General features: G+C 44.1%; 1 protein-coding gene across 18 annotated transcripts in view; it reads left to right on the forward strand.

The window, feature by feature from the left end:
• CYRIB (CYFIP related Rac1 interactor B) overlaps positions 1-26,978 on the forward strand; it is a 143,419-nt gene that overhangs the window by 38,960 nt on the left and 77,481 nt on the right. For 15 of the 18 annotated variants that reach the window (XM_072733921.1, XM_072733912.1, XM_072733936.1 and 12 more), the window contains exon 2: positions 3,456-3,508. The exons of the other annotated variants lie outside the window; for them this stretch is intronic. The gene's annotated coding sequence lies outside the window, so the exon portion shown is untranslated. The remainder of the gene's footprint in view (positions 1-3,455; positions 3,509-26,978) is intronic. 18 annotated transcript variants of the gene reach the window in all.

The raw sequence follows: 26,978 nt of genomic DNA on the forward strand, positions 1-26,978 counted from the left end.
ACACAGAGAATTATGAGGAATATTTCTGGTGGAAGGGATTATGGGTCGGAATGACTTCTTTAAACATTGTCTTTGATGTCATAGTGAAGTTGTTTAACATCAAAACATTAAAAAAAATCGGAAGGAATTAAGTGGTTTGGGGAGCTCAGCTTTTCTTTAAAAATTGTTATAGCCTGAGATCACATAATAGAGAGTTAACCTAAAAAATGATCCATAATCAAAAACATATCCAGTCCCTAAAAAAAAAAAAAAATTCATGGTCATCTTCATGGAGAGATTTGCTTCAATGGGAATTTTCAGTTCTGCGAGAAACCAACCCCCAGGAGTCCTGTGGTGTAATTGGTGGAGAGAAACAACAAAAGCTTCCATTAGTTCTGTCAACGTGAAGCATTTTCCTTGAAAACAAGTTTTCTGGTGGAGCCTTCCACTTAAGAATGTTGTGTCCTTTTAAAAGCGTTATGGTGCATTTGCTAAGAGAACTGGGGCAAGTCAATCACTTTTTGGGGCCTGGGGTTCTTCTCTGGTGTAACGAGGGGGTCGTCACTGTCCAGAAGCTTCACTGAGCCGCAGAGTTGTCTGTAGAGCAATGGGGGAGAAGCATCGAGGTGGCCACTCTGGGTCTGTGGGTCTCCCGCCCTGGCCTCAGAGCTGCTGGGGGTGGTGGTGGTTGGTGGGGGGATCTGGATGTGTGTTTATTTGCAGAGAGGATCTTTTCAAGGACCTATTATGCATCAGGTGCTAGGAACAACAGGATGACCAAACTCAGTGTTAGCCCTCAGAGAGCTTAACATGTCCTGGAGGAGGCAGGCAGGCACACAGGTAATTCCAGCATTTCTTCAGCTAGGCCAGGGGCTGGGTGGGAAGAGGGGGTCAGTGGGAACACACACTGCCCCTGTGAGCTCTGGGTGGTTCTTTTTATAAACAAATGACAAAGAGAAGACAGCTCCCTCTTTGAGTCACTCTGCCCAGCCACTCCTGAGGGGAAAAGAAAGAGGAAGGAGGCGGGCCCACGTGGGATGGTTGGGACTTCCCTGGTGCCCTGGCCTGGATCCAGGGGTTTCTGCATGCTGATATAAGGGCTGTCGGGGCAGGATAAGGACCTGGGCTCTCAGAAGTCCACAGAACCAGCCTTTAGGGCTAGAGGGACCTCAGGAGGTCACCTGGTCCAGGCAAGTTACCCTGGCGAGCCCCACACCTGTCTTCCTACTGCTTGTGCTTGACCATGTGAACCAGCAGATTAACTGGGGTCCTTTGCATGTGCTGTCCATTCTGTTTGGATCCCCTCCTGCCTGGACTGGGGCAAATTCTAGCTTGTGTTTTCATTTTCAGCTTAGATATCACCTCCTCAGGGAAGCCTTTCTTATACCCATTGCTGGCCATCCCCTGCTGAGCTAAGTAAATGCCTGTTTCTGTGATTGCCCAACACTGTGCTCACCACCGTTGTCCGCTGTTCCAGATTCCGTTGCAATTGCTTGTGTGCCTGTAATTGGCCCACTAGTCCATGGAAGGTCCTGGCTGGCTGGGATGGCTTAATTCCTGAAATTACCTCCATGGCCAAAATGCTTGGCACATCATGGGTGCTCAGTATATAGTTCTTGAAAGAAGCCGTCTTCTCACTTTCCAGCAGAGGCTACAGGAGCTCAGAGAGGTTCAGTACCTTTCCCAAAGTAACACGGCTTTGAGAGCCTGAGAAGGGGCTAGAGCCCATGGTGTGACTCTAAAGAGGAGACACGATGAGATCTGGCTTCTAGAGCACAGTCCAGGTTCTCTGCCTCCACCATGGAAGTGAAAACAAGTCACTCTTACCACTTTCCTTCTAGGTGAGCTGCATGCGGTCTCATGGGTTTGTCTCCAGGTGATACAATGGCTAGCTTATGCTTTGTGTTCTTAAAACAAAAAAAGGGTCTTGTGAGAGTTAGAGCCCCTTTCTGATTGCTAGGTCCTTTTTTCCCAATAGAACAATTTGGTTCCATTCTCTATTTTGTAAATCTGGTCAAAAATAAATAAATAAATAAATAAAAGAAAGAAAGAAAGAAAGAAAGAAAGAAAGAAAGAAAGAAAGATCCTTCATGTAATGGGAAGACCTAGAGAGAGGAGTCTGGAGAACTGTAGTCATGATGTGTGTGTGTACATGTTTGTGTGGGTGTGGTGTGCACACACTCCCCTGCAGGGCATGGGGCATGTTGCACACGTTCAAGGGCAGAGTAACTGTTTCCATGGTTCTTAAATTAGCTCCCCTCTTTTTTTTTTTTGGCACCAAGCAGTCCCATAATCATGGTTTAAAAGGGAATTTTAGGGGCACCTGGGTGGCTCAGTGGTTGGGTATCTGCCTTCAGCTCAGGTCGTGGTCCTGGCGTCCTGGGATCGAGTCCTGCATCAAATTCCCCACAGGGAGCCTGCTTCTCCCTCTGCCTATGTCTCTGCCTCTCTCTTTGTGTCTCTCATGATTAAATAAATAAAATCTTAAAAAAAAAAACCAACACAAACCTGTGCCCAGAAGCAAAGGAGAGACGACAGGAGTGTCACCGGCGGTTGACGGGATCAGCCCACAGTGTTCTCCTGCCACAATCAGGCTCAGGCCCCAAACCTTTTGTGAATAAAGTGGGGGCCAGTGGAGTGGCTTTCAGTGCCCAATGAAGAGCACAGATAAAACACTAAGGTAGCTAAAGACTTAATGAAAGTACAGGCCAGGAAAAGGCATTCTGTTTCTCTCCTGTGCAATAATAAGGATGCCTGGACGCTGCAGACCTTGCTCCCATCCTCACGCCAATGCTGGTGACTGCTCCATGGGATGTCGTTTAACTAGGGTCTTATGAAAATCCCCTTTGATTCATAAGTTTTTGCTGCTGTAAGAGATGTCAAGGGTGACAAGACCGTGTGCTATACATGTTTATTTTCCTTTCCCAGCCAAGAAGAAACCTAAAACAGGAAGTGATTCAGGGATAGAATGATTCAGACCAGATCAGACTCAGATGGGCTGAGCATTTTGCTGGCACCAGGATAGCCTGTTGTAACTCAGAGTTCCAGCGTCCTTTCTCTTAGAATTCTGAATTTGAAAGGACATCGCAGCCCCACCCTCAGTCCCCAAGACCACAAAGTCCAGCCACATTGTCCTTCGGTCATAGGATTTAGATTTAGGTCTCTGCTCTTTACTCTGCTGTGCAACCATCAGCAAGTTACTGAACTTCTCTGAATCTCCTTTTTTTTTTTTTTTTAAATCTCCCATTTCTTTATTTGAAATACATAAAACTACTTTGAACATTAAGTGAGAAAAATGGTTGTGGAACATGCTCTGTAAACTTTAATGGTCCAAAAACATGGAATTTGGAGTAGTTATGTCCGGACTGATTCTCTGGTATGAGAAGACTAAGAGTGGCTAGCATTTCCTGGGCGCTTACTGTGTGCTCCGGTCTGTCGTTATTTGCTTAACCCTTTGCTGTACCTCTGTTTTACAGGAGAAGAAACTGAGGCCTGGAGTTTGACTTAATCGTTCAAAGTTACCGAGTTGGTAAGTCACAGTGGATTTGACCATGGCTGTCGGCTTCAGAGCCTGTGTTCTTCACCACTTCACTGTGAAGTAAAAACTGAAGTGGATGGTAATATCAGGCCAGGACATGGATTTCAGTTCAGTTCAGAAATAAGAACTTTCTGCTCCTGTTGAAACTAGAATCCATGTGCTTTCTTTCATTCACTCCATGAATATTTAGAGAACCAGGTTATCAGGTCAAACTATTAATTTAAATGAGAACTTTGGAGGGAAGGAGACACTCAGCCTCCTGTGATCAGTAGCAGTAATAATAGTTGATAGTTATTGAGTACTACGGAGGGGGAGACCCTGTGCCAAGAGCTTTGTCTGAATTATCTTGTTTAACTTGCAAGAGAAAGATGAGGTTCAAAGAAGAGAGAACCAAGTTCACTCCAAATGCGAGGGGTTGTCTCCAGCCGTTTGGGCTATCACACAATACCACAGACTGAGGGGGCGTTAAACAACAGAAACTTCATTCTCACAGTTCTGGAGGCTGACAAGTCCAAGATTGAGGTGCCAGCAGATTGGGTGTCTGGTGAGGCCCGCTTCCTGGTCTCACAGATGGCCATTTTTTCTCTATAACCTCATGGCAGAAAGGGTGAGGGAGCTCTCTGTGGCATCTTTCATCAGGGATGCAAATCCCATTCCTGAGTCCATCCTCAGGACCTAATCACTCCCGAAAGCCCCACCTCCTCACACCATCCCATTGGGGGTTAGGTTTCAACATAGGAATTTGGCAGGGACACTCACAGTGGATGGCAGAGGTACAGCCAGTGTTCACATCCAAGCAGCCTGGCTGGAGAGCCAGTGCTCTTAGATGCTGGGAGGCCCTTATGGAAAACCAACCTGGTGAGGCTCTCGGTGCCCTCTACCCCCTCCAGACACTTTGTTTTTCTGCTTCTTCTGTTTCCTTGTCATCCTTATCTCCTAACTGGCCTGTCTTTCACCTGCTAGCCTCTGGAGAACTTTAGCCGTGGAATGGAGATCAGATGGCAGGACGCTGTACATCAATCTCTCATGCACGGGTGTAACTTTTATGTTAATGGAGTTTTAACTTACATACTGTAAAATGCACAATTCTTTTTTTTTTTTTAAAGATTTTATGTTTAAGTAATCTCTAAGCCCAACAAACTTACAAATCCAAGATGAAGCGTCACATGCTCTACTAACTGAGCCAGCCACGTGCCCCTTGATGAATTCTTAATATGCCACCCCACCTTGTCCCCACGTACACAGGGCATTCAGTATTCCCATCTCTCCAGGACATTTTGTTAATCCCCTACACAGTTAGTCCTGCCCCAGGGCTAACCACTATTCTGACCTACAGAAGTCCCACATCCATCATATAGATTCCTGCTTCAGGCTTATCCAGATCCAAGTATACTTACTCAACAAAAACAAAGCACAGATAAAAATAACACTTTAAATAGCGTGGGTGATCCTGTCATTCCACCCAACAGGCGTCTCTCTTGGAGTGAGTGTGAATGAGAGACAGATCTGCTGTTCCTTCTGTCACTCTTTGTTCCTATGGCTTTTTAGAGTCTGAGCATCTTGTGCCATCAAGTGTGTTTCTTACATTTATAGATTTTAATTATCCTACAACACAGCTTGGAAATGCAAGCCAGCTATTTCTTCTAGTGCTCAACCTAAGAAACCAAATCCAGTGCTGAAGGGACACTGCCTTTGTTGGAGGTGGTTTTTCGGTCTCTGCTGTGAGATCTTATGGGATTTTTCAAGGAGAATTCTGACTCCTTTCAGTTTTCATAACTGTGCTGACTTTGGAAGTTAACCCTTGAGTAAACTGCTCAACTGTTGTAATGTGGATGGAACTCAAGCATGGGTAGGTTGTTACATTAGACTTGGAGACGTCCAGCACTCTGCCAACGTGGCGGACTATGCCGATCGGTATGTCTTTCCTGATATGAACACAGAGTGGGCTGAAACAGAAGATTTGCGCCGAGGGGAGCTCATCAGAAAAGGGATTCCACTAGTGTCAGAAATAAAGAGAGAAAATTATGCCAAGTGGTGGTTACATGGTCTGAAGCTATGGCCATAGGGTCTGGGTGTTCCAATTTTAATGCTACAGTGGGGCCCAAATGAGACTTGGGCTCAAGGTGGAATTGAACATTGGGAATGTTAAACATCGCAGTTCTTTGTGCAGAGGGGCTAGGGAACTTTCACTGTCTGGTGAAATAGAGAGGAAGCTTGCCTTGAGTAGAAAAAGTCACCAGCAAGAAATTAAAAACCATATGTAGTTGTGGAATCTACATTTTTATTGTGTGTAAGATTACGAGACCCCTCCAGCTGAGAAATGCACATAAAAGCTGGCCGAGTGCCATGGAAATTCCTAGCACAAACACAGAATCACCCCATAAGGATATTCAACAACCCAGACCTAGCAGGCCTCTCACATAAAGAACTACTTCTCAGGATAAGTTCACAATGAAACAATACGAGCTGTCTAGGAAATGGACTGCTTTAAGGTGGAAGTAATAGAACCATCTAAAAGAGGCTATAAATTAGCATATTTAAGATAATTAATGACTAAAGATGATGTTAAAAAAAGACGTAAAGAAAGATGAAAAAGAATAGGTTGATTTGTAAGGCGACCAAATTCAAATGAAAAATAGTTGTCGAAATTCAAATCCCACAAAAGGGTTAACAGACACGTTAGATGCAGCCAAAGAAATAATTAGTGAACTGGAAGACAGTGGGAATAGTTGACATTTGTTACATCCTTAGTATGTGCCAGATGCTAGTCTGTATGCATACATGAACTCGTTTAATCCTCGGAACGAAGTTATGTGGAAGACACAATCAATATCACATGTATTTTATGGATGGGGAAGCTAAGGCATGGTAGTTTGTGCCACTTGCCCGAGGTCACACAGCTGGTAAGGATGGACTGGGATTTGACCCCAGGCTGCCTAGTGTAGTCTGGAGTCTGTGTATGTAATTATTATGATGTAGATTATCCTCAAAAATAACCACTAAATAATAAAGAGATGGGAACACACAAGAATAGCAATGAGGTATAGAAAGAGAATGAGAAGAGATTGCTTATGTTGAAACAGTGGGGAGAGGCAGTATTCAAAGACATAATAAAGGGGGAAAAAGATATCACAATGATTTGAAGTCCCTTCAGATCTTCTCCAGTCCTTAGGTTCCAAGAATTTGTGACCAAGTCACCAGAATTTGTGGCTCTAATGAAGGTGGAAATATTCAAAGAAGGATGGCAGAGGCTCAGTTTCCACTGTTGCATGCACTGATGTGCTGATATATTTGAAAAAGTTTCTCTGGAGGAAAAAAGAAGCCTTGCTTTGTAGCATTTGCTGATTTCTATAGTATAAATACTTCCTATGACCAGTTTCAAGCTACCAACCTGATGTCCCTGAACCCAGAATTGGGAAGAGATGCGCCCACTCAGCTCTCTTGAGCTGGCCTGAGCCGGCTTCAGCACACCAGTGGCTCTGATGCTCATTCTGCTCTTAAACTGTGATTTCTGGGTTGTGCACCCTGGGGTGAAACTTATAGGAAGTAGTAATGTCATGTGTGATGTCACAGGGGCAGGGAGAAACAATGGGACAAGAGTGGAGCTCTGGCCGCCTTTCTTCTCTTGTATTTAAAAAAGCAAAACATTTTGTGAATGTGGGTGGGGAAATTAGCATACGTATCCCACTATGGGGGACAGTGAAAATGAGTATAGCATCTTTGTGTTTTTTTTTTAAGATTTATTTATTTTAGAAAGAGAGAGTGTGCAAGCAGGGGAAGGGACAGAGGGAGAGGGAGAGAATCCCCAAACAGACTCTTGCTGAGTGTGGAGCCCCCATGCTGGGCTCAGTCCCATAACTCTGAGGTCATGACCAGAGCTAAAATCAAGAGTCAGACATTTGACCGACCGAGCCACCCAGGCACCTGAGTACAGCATCTTTGAAGGGCAGTTTGGTACTATCTGCCATTTCTAAATGCATGGCCCTGAATTCGACTTCAAAAATTTTATCTTATAAATCTTATCTTTCTTTAAGTCACACATGGTGTATGTGAAGATATATATATAATGTATATTCATTTCAGCATTGTTTGTAAGACAAGACCCTGGAAGCAGCTGAAATGTATGTTGGTAGGGGATTGATTGACTCAATTGTAGTATATTCTTACAGTGGAATTCTGGGCCACTGTTTAAAATAGTAGCTCATGGGACTCCTGGGTGCCTCAGCAGTTAGGCCTTTGGCTCGGGTCGTGATCCTGGGGTCCCACATTGGGTTCCCTGCATGGAACCTGCTTCTCCCTCTGCCTGTGTCTCTGCCTCTCTCTCTCTCTCTCTCTCTCTCTCTCTCTGTGTGTCTCTCATGAATAAATAAATAAAATCTTTTAAAAAATAAAAATAAAAAATAAAATAATAGCTCATGTATACTAAGAAGGGGTAATCTCCAGGATACATTCTTTTTTTTTTTTCCAGGATACATTCTTAAGTTAAAAAAAAGACAATATGCAGAAAAGTGTATGTGGTGTGTTCCCATGTGTGGGGAAGAAGCACAAGATAAAAGTGTGTCTCTCTACACCCACCAACACACATCATGTGCTTGATTATGCGTAGATTATTGCTGGCAGACACCAAGAAAGAAAGTGGTTGTGGGGAACACTGTTTACCCCTTGGAAAAGCTTAAGGGATTGGGGTCTAGAGTGGCTGGAAGATGTCTTGTGGTAGATCTTTCATATTTTTTTGAATTTTAAAGCATAAGCATATAGTGTCTTTTCCATTAAAAACAAACTAGTTAACAAAAATGTCACTTTGGGAGCTTTTGACATGAAAGCCCCTCTCATTTTTAGAGATTGGCAGACCCCGATGTGGTTGCTGATCTTGGGTTTAATGAGCGTATGCTGAGTGCCAGGCACACCCCTGAAGTTTCCAGCTCAGTCCTCTCGCGCCTGTACACTGTGGGTCTCTCTGTTGGAAGGCTCTGCCCAGACCCTAGCAGCTGCCCAGTGAATGTGTGATCCACGGAGGTCTCATTTGCAGGAGAGGGGAGGAGAAGTCTTGGTGCAAAGTCATGTGGCATGCAGCAGAGGAGGTGAGAGTCACAGCAGCCTTTCAAGTGTTTGAGAGCAGAGGTGACCCAGCTGCTTCTCAGAAATCAGGTTATCTGGAAGGGCTCTCAAGCCTTTCTCCGTCTTAACACTAGACCCTGGCACTTCTCTTGAGACCACAAGGAAGTGTTCTTTCAGTATTAATTTTTCCATCTTTAGGACTCTTTGCTCTGGAAAGTTGGAGTTGTGTTTGTGGACCAAATGAATCGCTGATGTGTTTAGAGACAGCAAAGGCTGGGAGAATTTGTCCTGCGGTGTCCTTTTCTGAGTCATTATTAATCTTCCCAACTCTTGTGCACGCATCATCGGAGGGCTAAAGGACTCTAGCTTTGCTCATTTAAAAAGGCCCCCTTCGGGGCTTTTCTTAGCGAAATAGATGTTCCCAGAGGTGCTTTTACTCTTGTTTCCTGCAGCCAGCCACATTTCTAACCCATCACCAAGCATTTTATGGAACCAGATGCTTGCTCTCTTCTCTCTTATCATTTGGTAACAAATGCAGTAAACAGGTTATTCATCTCCAGAGGGCTATTGTTACGATGTTGTGATTTGATCAACAGTAACCCAAATGGCCAAGAGGACTGGAGCAAAAAGTTTATAGCATAGAAATCACAAAAACTGACCTGAGTATTATTTAAGGGTGTGACATTGTAGCAGATTAAATTCTTGCCAGCAAGGGCTATTTGACATCGGCACTTTGCTGTCTCTCAGGAGGCTGTGTTGTGGGCTCAGAGAGTGCCCTTAAGTACTTTAAGTATCACTGCCACTGGTGTGATGTGTCATGTAGTGGTTTTAGTTTACTGGGAGTGGATGTGTATCAGCAGTGTCCTCCGGACTCCCCAGGTGGTAATTCTATCTCCCCTGCCTGAGTGCAGATGCAGAGGAGGTTTCAGTGCTGTTCCTTGTGGGAGGCTTTTCCTGACTCCCCCCTCATCTAGGCTCCTCTTGTTCCATGGAATATTTAATTAAAGCAGGTATCTTCCTGGTTTTAAACAACTGCAGTTGTTTGTAGCTGAATTCAGACTGAATGTCAGGCAAGGTGGCCTGGATCATCTCACTTCCTCTGCATGAGCCAGCGTGCAGCATATGTCACAGCCCTTCAGAGTTCAGGAGCCGGGATTCTTCTGACCTCCAAACTTGAACTGGCTTCTGCAGAAAGGGGATGCATGCCACTGGAAAGTCCAGGGATGGAAATTCAGGCGTGGCTTCAACCGTGTGGCAAAGGCTTTACACAGTTTTCTCCATCCCTCAGCATCACCTACCATTTCTTTTTGGGCTATGGTGGCAAGATGGGCATCAACGCTTCGAGCAGAAGGAAAAGGCCACTTTTCCAACAGTTTAGGGGAAAGTCCCAGAACTGAGTCTCCGTGTTTCTGATTGGTCTTATCTTCCCGGACCAATCCCTGTCCTGGGCAAACACGATGCTCCGATTGGCCATCCCGGATCCAGCCTTGAAGAAACTGGGGTCTGCACCTGCCCGAGCACCAGGAGAGGGGAGGTGGATGTTCCCCCAGGAAAATCTGGGAACCGTTTGTGCCTGAGGGTGGGAGTGGGTAAGCGAAAGCAAGGATGTGCAATAGGGTAGGTTTTTAACCAGTGTTTACTCAATGAATGAATTAACGGGTGAATGAGCAAACAGGAGCGTGCTGCTGCTTCTGTGAGCTGGTTATACAATACCCGGAGTGAGGCTTTAACAGATGGGAGCCTTTGCAGAGAGGAAGGTTAAAAGAGAGCCTTGAAATCAAGTCCTGTGAGGCTGACATTAAATTAGCTGAAATATTTAACGAGATAGGAGACATGGGAAAGCCGTTTCCAAATGTCTCAAGGGCATTCCTAGAAATAGAACCTTTGCTGGGTCCTCATTCTATGTCTTAGGTGCTGGGCTAGACACTTGTATTGGTATCACCCCGCTTTTGTCTTCATTTTATTTTTATTGGGCAGTCCACATATGCTTATTAAAGAAAATCTAAAAATGCACACAAAAGGGAAAAATAAGTGCCCTCCCATAATCTTACCCTTGAAGGCTAATTGTTATTAATATCTTGCTATATACACTGTCATCCTTTTCTCCCTGTTTTGCAGCTGCGTTAAAAAAAAAAAATTATTTAATCTTGATATTGGTGCTTGTCAGAGAAAGAACCTGTGGCTCATACCAAGGCCCGAGAATCCTTGGGCCAGAATGCAGCCCCCATGTGCAAGCCTCAGAAGTCCTCTCTCATTTCTGGGCTTCGGTTTGCCTGCTACATAACCAGCAGTGTGTGCACTAACAGGATTTTACTATGGTTCTATTCTGAGAATCCTGATTTCATCACTCCTTGTTCATCCACTCACTCCTTCATTCATGTACTCAGGAAATATTTCACTGGGAGCTGGAGGTGTACCGGTGAATGAGGCAAGGTGAATGTCCTGCCCTCCTGGAGCTAAGTGTCTAGCTGAGCTCCACCTCACCTGCAGATGGTTAGATCAGCAGCCTCTGGGGGATGTGCTGGGACTACCAATTGCTCTAGTCCCCAGCCTCTTAGGAAGCAACCAGCAAAGCAAAGAGAAAGCACCATAGCCAGAGGCCTAGTTAATATATGCTCTCTGCCCAAGATACCTCTCCTAAAGGGAATGGGTGTATGTTGAGAGATGGGATGCTCAGGATATGCATTACCTGTCCTTACCCTCCCATGCCTGGCCCTCTGGGTAATCTGGGGTTTGGCCTATATTATGTACATACGATGATCCTGTTTTCTTAACCCCAGACTAGAACTCACGGTATGAAGCAGGGTTAGCCAAACAGAAGGAAGAAAATAATTTATTTTATTTTATTTCATTTTATTTTATTTTTTAAGAAAATAATTTATTTCTTGAATGCAGCCGTAGGTATTTTTGCATGGCTCTCCTTGCATGGGAAGATAGGTATCCTCTTTTTGCAGGGGAGGATGCTGAGGCTCAAGTGGATCTGTGATTTGAGCTCAGGCCTATCTGATGGCTCCCAGTCCTGTGAGCTCCCCCTTCGTGTTCCTCTGATCCAGATACATCTGAGGAGTAGGACTTTAAAAGTCTCTGAAATTCTGGGTTATTTGGTAGTTTCATTCCATTCACCTATTTAAAAAAGAATTTATTGAGGGCCTATGTTAAGGGCCCTCAGAAATTGTTAAGCCTGGGATACCAGCTGACCAAGACCAATGAGGGCTCCTACTCCCAGGGAGTCTGAGTTAAGTTATTGGCGGGGTGATGATATTTCTGCATGCTCCCTTGCTTGATGATTTATTGAGCCATGCACGAGGATGTATCAATCAGGATGCTTTGAGTTGTAAGGGACAACTGGATCATTGATAGGAATGATTCGCATAACCAAAAAGCAAAGAGGTGGGATAGGTTTCAGGCACATTGTGATCAGGGCTCTGGCTTCATTTCTCTGTGACCCTCTGGGCTCTGCACTTGAGTCTGTTGGCTTTGTTCTCAGGTTGACTCTCTTCATAGTAGTGAGAGGACTGCTGGCAGGGCTTCTGCATTGTTCAACACCAGCAGACATCAGGAGGGATAGGTGTGTTCCAGGAAGCACAGAGGAGAGCTGTCCAGTGTGGTGAACTGGCTGCTGGTTCCTCTCAGACCACATGCTTGTCGGATCACATCCAGGGGAGGAAGAGCTACCATCGTTCCCCAGGGCCATTGAACAAAATTCCTGGGCTTCCCTCTGATGGGATCATCTCAGGATGCCTCCTTCTCACTCCATCATAGAGGTAGAGGAAATGGGATGACACATTGGTTTAGACCAGTCAGGACTCCTCATCCCTGGAACTGTCAAGGATCCAGCTTGGTGGGAAGAATAGAATAGATGTTGAAGAGGCAACTACAGCCTGTAAGGGGGGCAGTGTGTAGGATGTGGGCATAGGAAGATGAGTGAGGTCCCTTCTCTTAAAAAAAAAGTCTTTCTCTCAAAAAGCTCATATTCTAGTGAGCTTCCTGAGACTTTGGCAGTGATCAGAGGAAGGGCATTTACAACATTTGAACCCTAGACACTTTCCATGTTTCCTTAGTCAGTTCTTATAATGTCCTTGTCAAGTAGGTATTTCCATTTCACAGATGAGAAAACAAGTTCAGAGAGGTTAAGTCACTTGCCAGCAGCCGCACGCCGAAGAGATCAAGGTGTTTTGAAATTGTGCATCCTGTATTCCTTCCTCTCCTTTTTGTCATGGTTGTAGAGAAAATAGATCGTTAACAGAGACCCTACAAAGGTTCATCTAATGACTCCTCTACAATAAGCAGGGCCTTGGGAGTAGTTACTGCTTTTCATTTCAGGCTTTTATTAGCGGAATTCTGTGTGCTTTTTTTTTTTTTTCTTTAACCAACTCTAGATGGGAGGAAAACTCTTCTCTCAGGTCCAGATAAGCAACCTATAATTGAATGAGCTTCGGAGAAAGGCAGAACCATTGTCAACTCACAATGCATCAGAAGAGATGGGTGCATTCAGATAATTTTACAAAAATGATTTCTCTCTCCTTTTCACTTTGCTGCCTGAGGCTTCCATTTGGTTTTAAAGTAATAGAGTAACTATTATGTAATCCGATACAATGCTGCTTTCCCCTGGGCTCAAGTTAACTCATGTGTTCAAAATACAGGATATATTTTTTGGGGAGGAGTTTATGTAAAGCCAGTGTGATTCCTAAATTAAACTGCCAAAACAGGGGTGTACGAGCCCGATTTTCTGGTTCTCTCCAGACTCTTGCAGAGATATAACATCCAACAGAGCAGAAGATGGTGTGCTGGTGGTGAAATGTCCGTGTTCTCACTGCCTCCTGCACCTACAGTGCGTGTCTTGGGCTTTGCTGCCTGTTGAAAGAGCACTGGTTGGTTTGTAGATAGCCTGACCTCACTTCCACTCAGCTGGACATAGTTTTGTCCTGGGAGAAGTTAATAAAAATGGGGAAATCAAAACGGTGGTTGGTGACACGCTGACGCACAAGACTTTCAAGTTAGATGCTGTGCTTTTGGAGTTCTTGTGTCTGCTTTCCTTTTTTTAATTTTTTTTTTTCAGATTATTACTGATAATAATGAATTTACCTATATAAATTTCTACTAAGTTGTCTGCCATGTTTTGGGTCCTGGGGATAGAGAGCCAACCAAAGCATAGTTTCCATTATTTTTTTTTTAATTCCTCCCTTTTTAAAAAGATTTTATTTATTTATTTATTTATTTATTTATTTATTTATTTATTCATGAGAGAGACAGAGAGGTAGGGACACAGGCAGAGGGAGAAGCAGGCTCTATGCAGGGATCCTGATGTGGGACTCGATCCCAGGACTTCAGGATCACGCCCTGGGCCGAAGGCAGATGCTCAACCCCTGAGCCACCCAGGCATCCTATAGTTTCCATGATTAAAGTCTTCATTGGGCCTCCTCTGGAAAGCTCTCCTCCCAGTCTATCCATACCAGTATATATATATTTTTTTGGTTCTGCTTTACTCTGGGCCTGGCAAACTTGTTAAACTGGACTTTGGCAAAAGGGTGAGATAAAAAAGAGGAAACAGAAAAGACCTGATGGTAGATGCATGGGCTCAGGTGTCCAGAGGGATTACTGGGCTCATCTTGTTGACTCTAGACAGTGACTACCATGGTTGTCATTAGGACTAGTATGTAGGATTTTTTGTTACTACAGTGTAACCTAACTCATCCTGACCGATGTGATCACCACTATCAGAGAGGTGGCCGGATTCATGGAACCTGGCCAGCTTGTGCATGCACCTCTTTGAATGCATGCACATGCAAATATATAGAAGTATAGATATGAATCTGTTACCTGTATGACAAGTGGTTCTCAAACTTCGCTGTGCCTTAGAATCGCCTGGGGATCTTCTAAAATTCCAAAGCCCTGGACGTAGTCTAGATGAATTAATTCACCAATTCTGGGGGTAGGACACAAGCACTAATAGATATGAAGCTCTCTGGGTGATTCTAGTTTGCAGACAAGTTCAAGAACCACTGGTCTATGAGAATTATAATAACATTGCTGGGTTGGTTGGTTTGTTTTGTTTTAAAGATTTTATTTATTTATGAGAGACACACACACAGAGAGAGGCAGAGACAGAGGTAGAGGGAGCAGCAGGCTCCATGCAGGGAGCCCAATGCGGAACTTGATCCTGGGTCTCTAGGACCATGCCCCGGGTGCCCCGAGGCCAAAGGCGGGCATTAAATGGCTGAGCCACCCAGGGATCCTCAACATTGCTGTTTTTATTTGAAGAGGAATAGGGATAGTGATAATGCCAGTGATACTAGCCATCGTTATCATTTCCTGACTGCTGCTTATCTGCCAGACAGTATCCTGGGTGTATAACAAACACTGTCACATCTAATCCACACTGCAGTCTTGCCAGACAGCTTTGTAGGTGCTTGGATAGGGAAAAAAGGGGAGGGGGGGTGTCATATCTTTTTTTTTTTTTTTAATCTTTTAAACTGATGTCAGCTACAGAGCTGCTTAATCCAGATGGTCAGGTGATAGTCCAGAAAGATGAAGTTGTTGGGTTGATCTTGTCGACCCCAGAATAACCACTGTGGGCCTCACTGGGGCTGAGACTCAAGGGTTGTTTGTTACCACAGCATAACCTGGCCCATCCTGATGGATGCAACCATCCTTTTAATAACCACAGTGGATTCAGGAATCGATATGCAAAAGCACATTTTGCAAAGTTATAAATTGAGAGAGAGTTTATTTTGGCTTGTGGCTTGGAAAGAGAAATGAGTGTAGTAAACCAAGCTATTTATCTTGGGTTGGTTGATTCATCCATCAAAATCACTCAGTGTTTCAAGGAATCAGGTTAAATAAAAAATAAATTAATAAAACATTACCTTGTGTTTTTGTAGTGCTTTTCTCAATGGGATACGTGGTGCTATACAAATGTCATATCGTTGCTAGTCTTCTTGACATCCTAGAAAGACTGTTGGGCATCAGCAGGGCCATGTGTTGGTATAGGTAATAACAGAAACTAAGTGGTAGTGAAATGCTTACCCAGCATCCAAAGGGACGTTTGGCTAAAGTCTTGGTGGGTAGGTATGAGTTTCGCCAGGAGGTATGATAGTGCTGGGAAGGGTGTTCATAGCACAGGCAAAGGCACAACAGCAGGAAGTGGTATTTATAGGAACTCTATAATCAGTTTAGTATTAGTACCAAGAAAGACACCAAACCCACTCTAATGAGTGATTGAAAAGTCCCATAAAACTTGTTTTTTTCTTTTTTTTAATCATTTGGTACACATCTCCTAACATTTTCTCCCCACTTTGGAAGAAATTTGTGTGTAAAGAAGGGCCAAATAAGCATAATGCTTTAATTGACTTGATTTAACCTGAAAGATCACACCAGATACAGCACTCGATGTTGTATACTGCTTAATAGTAGAGATTTATTTTTTTTTATAGGACTCTGTTGATGCCTCAACCTGTGGATCCAACTGTTGCAAATGAACTCAACAGTTATCTGAGTCTCACTCAGTGTCCAGGCCTTGGGGATTGTGTTCCTGGGAGACCCTTCTTTTTTTAAGCCCCTCTTAGGCCTTTTTCTCTTCAGTGTAAAATGTTGGATTGAAAGTGAATTCCAAGGTCCCTGCCATGCCTAAAATTAGGTGACTCATCAGGTACCCGTTAATGCACGTGTCCCATTAAATAAAAATGCTAAGTAAATACTATAATGGATAGCGCAGACATTTTCTCTAAGGCTGTGGGTTTAGATAGACCAGAGCAAGGTAGCATTCTCCCCTCCACCTTGGTCTGTGCATTAAAATGGAAGGAGGGATGCTTTCTCATTAAATCTGTGTTCTGGGCAGCCCAGGTGGCTCAGCGGTTTAGTGCCGCTTCAGCCCAGGGCCTGATCCTGGAGACCCAGGATCGAGTCCCCTGTCAGGCTCCCTCCGTGGAACCTACTTCTCCCTCTGTGTCTCTGCCTCTCTCTCTTTCTCTCTCTCTCTGTGTGTGTGTGTCTCATGAATAAATTTTTTAAAAATCTTAAAAAAAAAAAACCTGTGTTCTGAGACGCCTGGGTGGCTCAGCAGTTGAGCATCTTCCTTGGGCTCAGGGCATGATCCTGGGGTCCAGGGATCAAGTTCTGCATCAGGCTCCCTGCGGGGAGTCTGCTTCTCCCTCTGCCTAGGTCTCTGACTTTCTCTTTGTGTCTCTCATGAATAAATAAATAAAATATTTTTAAAAAACCAAAAACTTTTGTTCTAACATGAAATTGGCACCAGAATTTCAGAGTTAGCTGCTAAACCAGCTAAGGTGCTTCTTAACTTGGACCATATTGATTCTTTCTCAGAAAAGTGGTGGTGTTTTTTTGTTTGCTTTTTGTTTTTTTAAATCTTATGCAATGTCTTTTCTTCTGCAGCCTCAAAACTCAAAACTTTTTCACACAGTAAGCTCGTGTTTGACATCCGCATCGTTCTGTCTAAAGGCCTGTATTTCAGATAGTTGGTTACACAATTAATCATTTTGGCTACTTTGGTGAGGTGGGTTTATGTCTCGCCTCCTCACATAGCTCTTCTCATTCCTTGGTTTTAGGGCAGTGTCCATGTTGGGAGTTTGAAGTAGGGTTATGGCCCTAGGACTGGGTTAACTCAGGCTGGACCAATGCCATCTCTTTGACCAGCTGCACACGTGTTTGAGTGCATTACCTTGTGCCAGGCACTATGCCCAGCTCGTGCTAGCACTGGGGGTATAGTGGTGACAGAACAGCATGGGCTCTGCCCCTGTGGGGCTGCTGATGTTTAAGGAAGTACACAAATCACTGTGCAGTTACAATTATGTATGTGCTATAAACAAGAAGCACAGGGTCCTGAGCACTCTCACAGCAGGGCATCCAACCTAGTTCACTCAGAGTTCAAATGCACGGACATGATGAAGAGCCCAGGAAAGCGGTTGGGGAAGCTGGAGGCATGAAGAGCCCTGTATGATCAAATGCAAGATGGGAACAGGTGAAGAGTTCAAGATTAAGCCTGCGAACAGGGTTAGGGCCCCTGTGAGTTGATAAAGTTCAGGGCACCAGGCCTTCCTTGGCAAATTCTTGCCCCTTCCCCTGTAATTCCCCAAAGCCAAAGGAATTCTTCTTTCCCTTAAAATCTCCAGGCCATATGTCTGTATCATTTCTTTGGCAGTTGTGTGTTGATTTGTATGGTAATAAGGCAGTGTGTCTTTTACCTGTCCCCCAAAGGGAAGGCTGTTCCCTATACTTGGTGTGTCTCCTTCCCAGTGTGGATGGAATCGTCGATCAGGTGGCTAATAAAAAGGCCTATAGGTCACCGGTTAACCTTAGTATGTGAGACTCGTCCTTCTTGCATCCACAGCAGCAGATGAAAAGAAGGCTCAGGACCTGTGGGAACAGTAACAGCTAAGAGCCCCATGTGCCCTTTGTGCTCAAATTCACCAAAGCTTCCATCGATTGAGGCAATGAATGGGGGAAGCCTATTAACTTGGGAATAGTTTAAGAGATACTAGCTTGTAATTAAAAGTCCAAGATAAATCGGCTTTTCTTCCCTGCATCTAATTACCTAGTTTTCTTTCTGCCCCTGTGAGTCTGTTTCCATTAAGAGAGACTTCTATTTGCTTCTGCACCTCCTGCCCTTTCTTGTGCTCTCCTTCAGAATCACTCCCTGCCCCCATGGTCACTTCTGTTTCTCTTTTATCTTTCTTCTGGCTACATGCTTCCCCTTTTGAAGGCCAGCTTTTTAAACAAAATGGCTCAAAACATTGAAGGAAAATTTAAAGAAATATTGTATCTCTTCTTTTAACCTCTGTGAGTCTCTCTGCCATTTCCCCACGGGGACACATATTGTCTATTAGTGGCGTTCTATTATAGATACAGTTTTGTAATTTGCTTTTCTAGAATAGTCAGAAATTTTCGACCAGCAAATGTTAATTGAGCTCCTACTATGTGCTGGACATCGTTCTAGTGGCTGAAGTAGATAGATCAGTGAACAAACCAGACATAAAATCCTGCTCTCATGGAAGCTTCCACCTGGTTCATGGAGGAGAGACAACACACATAATATAAATTCTCTTAAGAGGTGACCGCTGTTACAGAAAGAAACAGGAGGGTTAAAGAAGATCAGGAGTATTTATAAAATATTTTCCCATGTTACAACCATCTTCCTGTGTACTTAGGGGTTGTATATTATCCTTGATGTTGATGGATTATATTTTATTTAGAGCATTTAGAGCCTTAGGACTATAAACTTTAAATTTGGAGAGGACTTATGAATCACTGCAAGCAAATCCTTCCGTTTTGAGGTGAGGCAAACAGGTCCAGAGAAAAGAAATGACTGGCTCAGAATTATACAGCCCCTAAGTGGCAGAGCAGGGGCTTTTACATTTTAATTAAATTGATTTTCGTTAATTCTAAAGACAGTTCTTTCAGAACCCTGCTATGCTGTTTCCCTGCTGTGGGAAATTGAATTTGTTTCTGGTTTTTATTATAAATAATGCTACGATAGGCAGCTTTATACCAATACCATCTTAATGAAAGCAAGTTAATAATAACAGTAATAATAATAAATAATAGAAAAGGCTAATATTTATTGAGCACTTACATTTGCCAGGCACTGTGCAAAGTGCTTTACAGGAAATAACTTAAATCTGACAGCGAGTACCATTACTTTCCTGTTTTTTACAGATGAGGGAAATGAAGGGATTCAGATTCAGGGCTGAGTACTTAGTCACTATGATGTACAGCCTTCCATGTTCGGATACAAAAGCTGCCAATTTCAAAAAGCAAGATAATCACTAATGCACATCTATTTAAACATTTAGGAGTTTTCCAAGAATGTTGACATATTAGGTTTAACTGTATGTACTTGCTGTTTTTAATAGAGTAAAACGTGATTGACCGTTGGCAGTTTCTTATGTTCCATCCATTATTTCGTTTAATCCTCACAATAACAGTGAATTAGGTGGTATTGTGCCTGTCTTATAAGTGAGTGGCCTAGTATTTTAGATGGAGCTTGGACACTGAGTGATTTAATGAATGTTTGTGGAGAGATAGGAGGAAGGGGGGGACGGGAGGCAAGGAAAGCAGCGTGACCGAGGCCAAGTGACCAGCTGCTAATACCTGGCTCAAATCCTGGTTCCGTGTCTTAGTAGCTTTATGACCTCCAGCAAAACACTTTAAATTCCCTGTACCTCATTTCTCATCTGAGAACTGTCATTATAAAGATTGAATTATAACACGGATGGAAATCATTTTGTTCAAAACTGGCAGAAACGAAGCGATCGATCCGAGGTGGTGGTGGTGGTGGTTGCTTCTGCCATTATATTTGAAAACAAGCCCATCTCTTTTCCCCAACCATGGTGTTTCTGTAAAACACACAAAGAAGCTTTTTAGAAGGGCCTGGGTAACTTAATGACCCTTGACACAATTGGGGATTCTTTTTCTTTATAGATAAAGTTGTCCTCTAACTGGGATGGGGTGCCCTATACGATGAGTAGAGCCACAGAGATGAACCTCTGTTTGGGTTTCTGGGTCATGGTGGGGTGAGGTCCGGGAACAGATGGCCCACCCAGCTGTTCTTCTCCCTCCCGTTGTCCAGTGCCATTTCAGATTCGATGACATCTTGCCCCCTTCTTCAGGTGACCCCCCTCCTGCGTGTGTGCATCTTGATAAGGTGGCCCAGCCACAGTGGGGGTGGACCGGTGGTGGGCAAGGCAGTGAGTGCCCTTGAGCACTGAGCAGTCTTGCTGGAGTGGGGTCTGCTCCTCTGGTCTGCTTTACCACCTGGCCTTTGCTCCTGGAGGGGAGTGACTGTCAGAGCTGAAAATGCCAAGTGGCTCCTGAACCACACCATGGGCTGAAATTGCTGCTTGTGGGAAAGGGTGGTGTCTCCTGAGCCTGCCTGCCCTCTTTGGGTTTTTCTGCAGCCAGCTCTCTGTCTCCAAATGGGGCAGTGGTTTTCAGGCTGCAAACTGCTTAGGACATCCCTAAGGCCTGTGAACCAGCTTGTCCCTCTAGGGAAAAACCTGCCTCAGGGCAGGGCTTGGGAGGAGAAGCCAAGGCTTGCAGAAAGCCTCTTCCTCTTTTTACATTAAAATCTTGGCAAGAAAATACACTCTTTATTTCTGTCCCCCATATCAGCCGCAGATTCTCTAACTTAACTCTCAGGGATCGTCCTGGCTTCATCATACGTCAGCTTTTCCGGCTGCAAACAATTTTGCTTCTGCAGTCGATGGGGACTCTAATAACTCCAGGTGGTGAATGGGCGGTGGGGAGTACGGTTCTGTAGAAATACAAGCTCTAAAGCAATACAAACACAGAAGAAAAAAATGGGAAGCTTGTCAAGAGGGAAGTGCTGTATTAAAACATTTTACCTTTATTGACATTGAAGAATCCTCCCCTTTAGCTTAACGCTAGGAGATGTGTTAAATACTTTATGGTACAGCGACATGGGCTGAGTATTATCGAGCCTTTAATAAGAGGGCAGCTGATGTATCTTTATTAAGGTGATTAAGATATACCATGAATCATATGAAACACAGCAGATTAGTTTAGGATATGAACCATTTTTATAAAAATATATGCATTATCTTTATATAGATATAGAAAAAGCATTTGGAAGGGTATCCACATGGTGGGAGGTTGGATCATGTGTTTATATTTTCTTCCTTTTGCTCATCTGTGTTTTCCAATTTTTTTCTGCAGTCAACATGTGTTATTCATATAGTTAGGGTGAACGGGAGGTATTGGGGGGCTGGGAACCTCCCTTTTTAACCCAGTCATTCCCTATACTTTATTGAGGGTCTCCTAGGAACTGGGTGGGTAGGTGTTGGAATAGGCAAGATAGCTCTGGCCTCTGCCTTCACAGAGCTGGTGTTTCTGTAGCAGGCTTTTAAAAAACATTCCTTTGGGGTGCCCAGGTGGCTCAGTTGGTTAAATGTCTGCCTTCGTTTGGCTCAGGTCATGATTCCAGGATGCTGGGATGGAGCCCCCCCATTGGGTTCCCTACTCAGTGGGGAGCCTGCTTCTCCCTCTCCTTCTGCCCTTCCTTCCTGCTTGTGCTTGCTCTCTCTCTCAGATAAAATCTTAAAAAAAAAATTTTTTTTAAGCTAAAAAATAAAAATATTTACAGGTTGTAATAAGAACCATGTAGGCAAAAAAGCCAGTAATCTAGGACTGATAGGAGAGAGGAGAGGGATGGGGAGGACCACTTGGAGGAGGTGACCCATGAACCTGAAGGCCCAGAAACAGCCACTTGAAGAGGCTGGAAGGCATATTGGAGGCACAGGGAAGGACCAGCTGTGAGAGCCTGCCACCTTCCTGCAGGTCACCCAGAGGGCTAGCAAAAGTGGTTGTTGTGGAACTGCCTACAGTGGGAGAAATGTTACATTTGGAAAATATGACGGAGGCTCACAGACAGAGCCTTGTAACTCAGGAGAAATATGGCCCTAAGGATAACTTTGTAACTCCTGAGAGATCCGTTAATGTTTTGCTAGATAACAGGAAGGTATTAGGGGTTGAGTTGTTGGCTTTGTACTTTGTGGCTTTTGGGTAGCTCTGATGCCATCTTTTGTGCCTGATAGGCCTTGATTTCTGCCCTGGGGATGCTCTGGCCTTCTTCCCCTTTCTCCTTCTGGATTTGTGAAATTTTCCCATTGGATGCTCGGGTGTAAGGCAGGACACTGGAGTCTGAGTCCTTAGTCTTTGAACCACTGGCCATCCTGGAAATGTTTGGGAGGGTGCCTCCTGGAAATATTTGGGAGGGTGCCTCCTCCTCAAGGATTTGGTGTTCAGTACTTCCACCAACAGGAGGAGGGAAGTGGTTGATAGAAGTCCCTGAAAGTTAGGTTGAGGACTTAGACAATGATTTTGAGTTAACTATGGCAGCACCATCCAGAGTCCTCTCTAGGAGCAATCAGAGCAATACAAATCAAGAAACATAACAATGTTCACATCCTCTAACCCAGAAACTTCGGTCCAAGGAAGATATGTGGAGATTTTATATATATATAAAGTTATTATATATATATATATATATATATATGTAAGTATAATATATGTGTAAATATAATGCATGTGCTATATTTTTTATATGTATATATATATACATTAAATCGAGAGAAACCAAGAATACAGCAATGTCTATAACGGCAGTAACAGTCATTAATGGCATTGTGCTTTGGGGCTTTGAACATGTTTTCCTGTAAAGTACTTATGAGAGCTTTGCAACATTCCTGTGAACAAGGTTCTTAGGCCGGTTTCCCAGATGGGAAATGAAAGGTTAGAGAGGTCATGTGAGTGACCCTGGCTCACTCTGGCAGATTTGGTCTCTGATCTCTAGTACGTGCATTGTTGCCTAGTGGGTTTGCTCAGAAACTCCCAAGAAAATGATGAGAGTTCAAGAAAGGGTAGGGAAGGGGCCAAGCCCGAAAATCATTATTGAATTTAATGCATGCTTAGTTCTGTCCGAGGTGTTTGTAAATTTTATCTGGGTCAATCTTTACCCGGGTACTTGTGGGGGAAAAAGGCTCTGAGAGGTTGAGTACCTTGTGTAAGTTGTAGAACAGGACTCAGACCCTAGCTAGGCTGAATCCAGAGCTTTGACGTGGTTTCTGCTCTGCCGTATTGTCCTCTGCTTCATGAGAATGCATTGCTGGATGAGTGAGTAAATGTGAGGCTGAGGTGTTCTTTCCCACAGCTCTGCATTTGCTGGGTCCTTTCCCACCAGAGCTGGAGCTTCGCTGGCCCTTGGGGCCACATTTTTCCAACACCCTTCACCTAAAGGCTCTCTTCCCTCGCTCAACTCATCCCTTGCAAAATACTCAGAACCAAATGAGTCGAGGGTAAACCAGGCACACAGGGTGTGAACCTTTAGCAACTGAAGGAAATGGAGCTATTTCAACATGATGCAATATTCTGCAGCCATTAAAATGATAAATGTGACTGTAGAAATATGAAACGGTATTGGGAAATTGTTGCACGGATCTGAAGATAGCAGTTAAAGCAACGTGCATTCACATGATTAAAGGAGGGAAGAGGACAGGATTGAAAAATGTGTGCAGGACACCTGGGTGGCTCAGCGGTTTGGTGCCTGCCTTTGGCCCAGGGTGTGATCCTGGAGACCCCGGATCCAGTCCCACGTCAGGCTCCCTGCATGGAGCTTGCTTCTTTCTCTCTGCCTGTGTCTCTGCCTCTCTCTATCTCTCATAAATAAATAAAATATTAAAAAAAAAAAAAAAGAAAAAAGAATACTGTGTGCAGGTATTGGGATTGAGTGCTATCACCTTCTGGTTGGTCTGCCAAGCTAGAAATGTCAGGGCCATGTCCCACAGCTCCTGCGGCTGCTTTCCCCAGATTCAACTAGTCATGAATTCCTATAGGTTTGATATCAGTATCTTAATTCTGATGCTCATTTTTAAAAAAGATTTTATTTATTTATTTGACAGATTGAGCACAAGCAGGGAGAGTGGTAGGCTGAGGGAGAGGGAAAGGCAGGCTTCCCACTGAGCAGGGAGCCTGACGTGGGGCTCAATTCCAGAATCCTGGGATCATGACCTGAGCCAAAGACAGATGCTTAACCGACTGAGCCACCCAGGCACCCCTCTGGTGCCCATTCTTGCTCTCCACTGCCAGCTTCCGAAAGCAGCCTCTCATTATCTCTCGCCTGGACTGAGCAGCAGCTTTAGTAGTCCTCGGGCCCCCATCCTCATTCCCACTGTAGTCCGTATTGGACACTGTCATCAGAGTGATCTTGATATAAAACACATCTGATTATATCTCTCCCTTGCTGAGAAGCTTCTGTTTACTTGTTACTGCTTTCAGGAGGGCAAGTTCAAACTCCACAGGATGGTGGTTGAGGTGACCTTCCCCGTCTCACCCAGTCTTCCTTCCAGCATGTCATAAACTCCCCTTCCTGTGCCCATGTGCCTTCTGTTTTCATTCCTTCCCGGATCCCAAGACCAAGCCCATCGTCCCAGAAGCTTCCACAGCTGTCCCCGGCATGGTTGGTTCTTCGCTCTCCTGGATTACCAGGACTTGTGTGCTGTGTTGTTATGGTTGGGTCACTGAATTCTGAGGCCCTCCAGGGCAGGCACGGTCTGTCTACTGACCTCCACTCCAGACCTCAGCATGGTGCCTATGACCTAGGAGAGGCACAAAATTGTGTGTTGATTGAATGAATGAATGATTAAGTGAAACAATTTATTCTTCATAATGTTTTTTTTTTTTTAATTTTTATTTATTTATGATAGTCACACAGAGAGAGAGAGAGAGGGGCAGAGACACAGGCAGAGGGAGAAGCAGGCTCCATGCACCGGGAGCCTGATGTGGGATTCGATCTGGGGTCTCCAGGATCGCGCCCTGGGCCAAAGGCAGGCGCCAAACCGCTGCGCCACCCAGGGATCCCTCTTCATAATGTTTTAAAGTTGATTTAGTAATACAATTTTCAGAGGAAACAGAATCTAAAGAAGAGATCAGGAACTTCTGAAATTTACAAAACCACAGTCAAGTCATGTAAATGGACAAACTGTGGAGTTGACAGATTGGATTTGAATCCTGGATCTCATATTGAAGCCTTGATGGCCTCATTTGTAAGATGGACATCATAGCAGTACCATGGAGGGTGGTTGTAAAAAGCAACAGAGGAAATGCAAGTAAAGTGCTTAGTACAGTGCCTGGCACACAGGAAGGACTCAAAAAAAAAAAAAATGCTAACAAGCCGCAGTGATTAAATCATCTAGAGCCTAGTGCTCTTATGTAAACCTCATTTTTTGCATCGTTCTGCTTGTTTTTTCAACATAAAACTTTGACCTCAGCTGAAATGGGATTACATTCATGCAGGATGACGAAGAAAGCATTGGGGAAGCATAAATTCAGCACTTCTCTTAAGGTCTTGTTTTCTTTTCCCACTTTCAGGATCTTCCACGTGGGGTAGTGGTAGAGCTTACTTGTGAGTTGTGACACAGGCCAGGAGTGGGTCTAGGGCTGACAAGGAGAAAGGTGTCTCCAAAAATGCTCTTCCACCCTCCTCACGAAGCTCATCCTATTTTACGGTTATCATTCATCAGTGGACTTTTCTTGGCTGGACTGTAAGCTCCCTCAGGCTGGCATCATGTTGGTGTTGCTCTCCAGAGATAAAATTAGGACAAATGGATGAAAATTGTTGGGTATCAGATTTCTGCTCATTGTAAGAGAAGAGGTTCCTCACAATGAGAAGAGGCCAACTAGTGTAGTAATGAGTTCCGCATAATGGGATATATTTGAGCTAAACTGAATGGGGTTGAGGATATATAGAAGATATATTTCTGCTATTATTAGGATATTGAGGTAGAGGTGTGTGGTTACTCAGAGCTCATATTTAAGGGATGGGGGAGGTGTATGAACTCTCTGCCTCTGGTACAAATTGAGGACAGTGGGTTTCTGTGGACCAGGGTTATTTAAGAATGGGTCTCAATGTGTCAGAAACACAGACCAAAGTTCTTGGATTATGAAGATTGTTCTGCCAGCAACAATGTTTGCAAAAATTTGGCTCCCTCAGTTTAATTGAAATTGATAAGAGATTATAATAGATACAGTATAGAACCCCTTAATCATCCTAAAGGGTGATAATTAGGGTAAATGACTGAGGCCTAGGACTCTTGGCTGTAGTGTGTGCCTTGAAAAAGCCATCTAATCTCTCTGTGACTCTTTTAGAGAATTTATTTATTTGTTCATGAGAGACAGAGAGAGAGAGAAGCAGAGACATAGGGAGAGGGAGAAGCAGGCTCCATGCAGGGAGCCCGATGTGAGACTCGATCCCAGGACTCCGGGATTATGCCCTGAGCCAAAGGCAGATGCTCAACCACAGAGCCCACCCAGGTGTCCCTTTCTGTGACTCTTCTAACACGTTTCTATTATAATAGTATGGCTCAGACCATGTAGTCTCCAAGTAACTCAGGAGGAAGACAAATGCTAAAAAGGTTGCCCTTGTGTATTTGGGGCAAAGAGTGATTTCTTGGCCACATTTGGCCTGGATAGTTTCTGGGATTTTACCTATTTGACCAAACACACAGCCAGGGTTTCATAGGTAAGCGCTCAGGGTGGATAAATCGCCTGAAATTGTATGCAAATTCGTGCTCATTTTTCTGTGGAAGAAAAAGCCCCATGCTTTTGTGGGATTTTCAGTAGAGGCCTTGACCCCAGAATATTCAGAACCATTTACCTCCGTGGTGATGATCCGTTCGAACTGAAAATATTCCAGGGTGGGGGAGGGGGGAGGTGATTACATCCGTAATCATTTATATTTCGGGTTAATGAAAAAAAAAAAATCTCAGAGGTTCGTAGCAGGATTAGGATGTATACCAGGTAGATGGGATGTCCCGGTTTTTTATGTAAAGAGGGAGCATTCATGTTCCAGGGTGAAGGGTAAGATTAGAGGAGG

Source organism: Vulpes vulpes, chromosome 13, assembly GCF_048418805.1.
Source record: "Vulpes vulpes isolate BD-2025 chromosome 13, VulVul3, whole genome shotgun sequence".
Lineage (NCBI taxonomy): Eukaryota > Metazoa > Chordata > Mammalia > Carnivora > Canidae > Vulpes > Vulpes vulpes.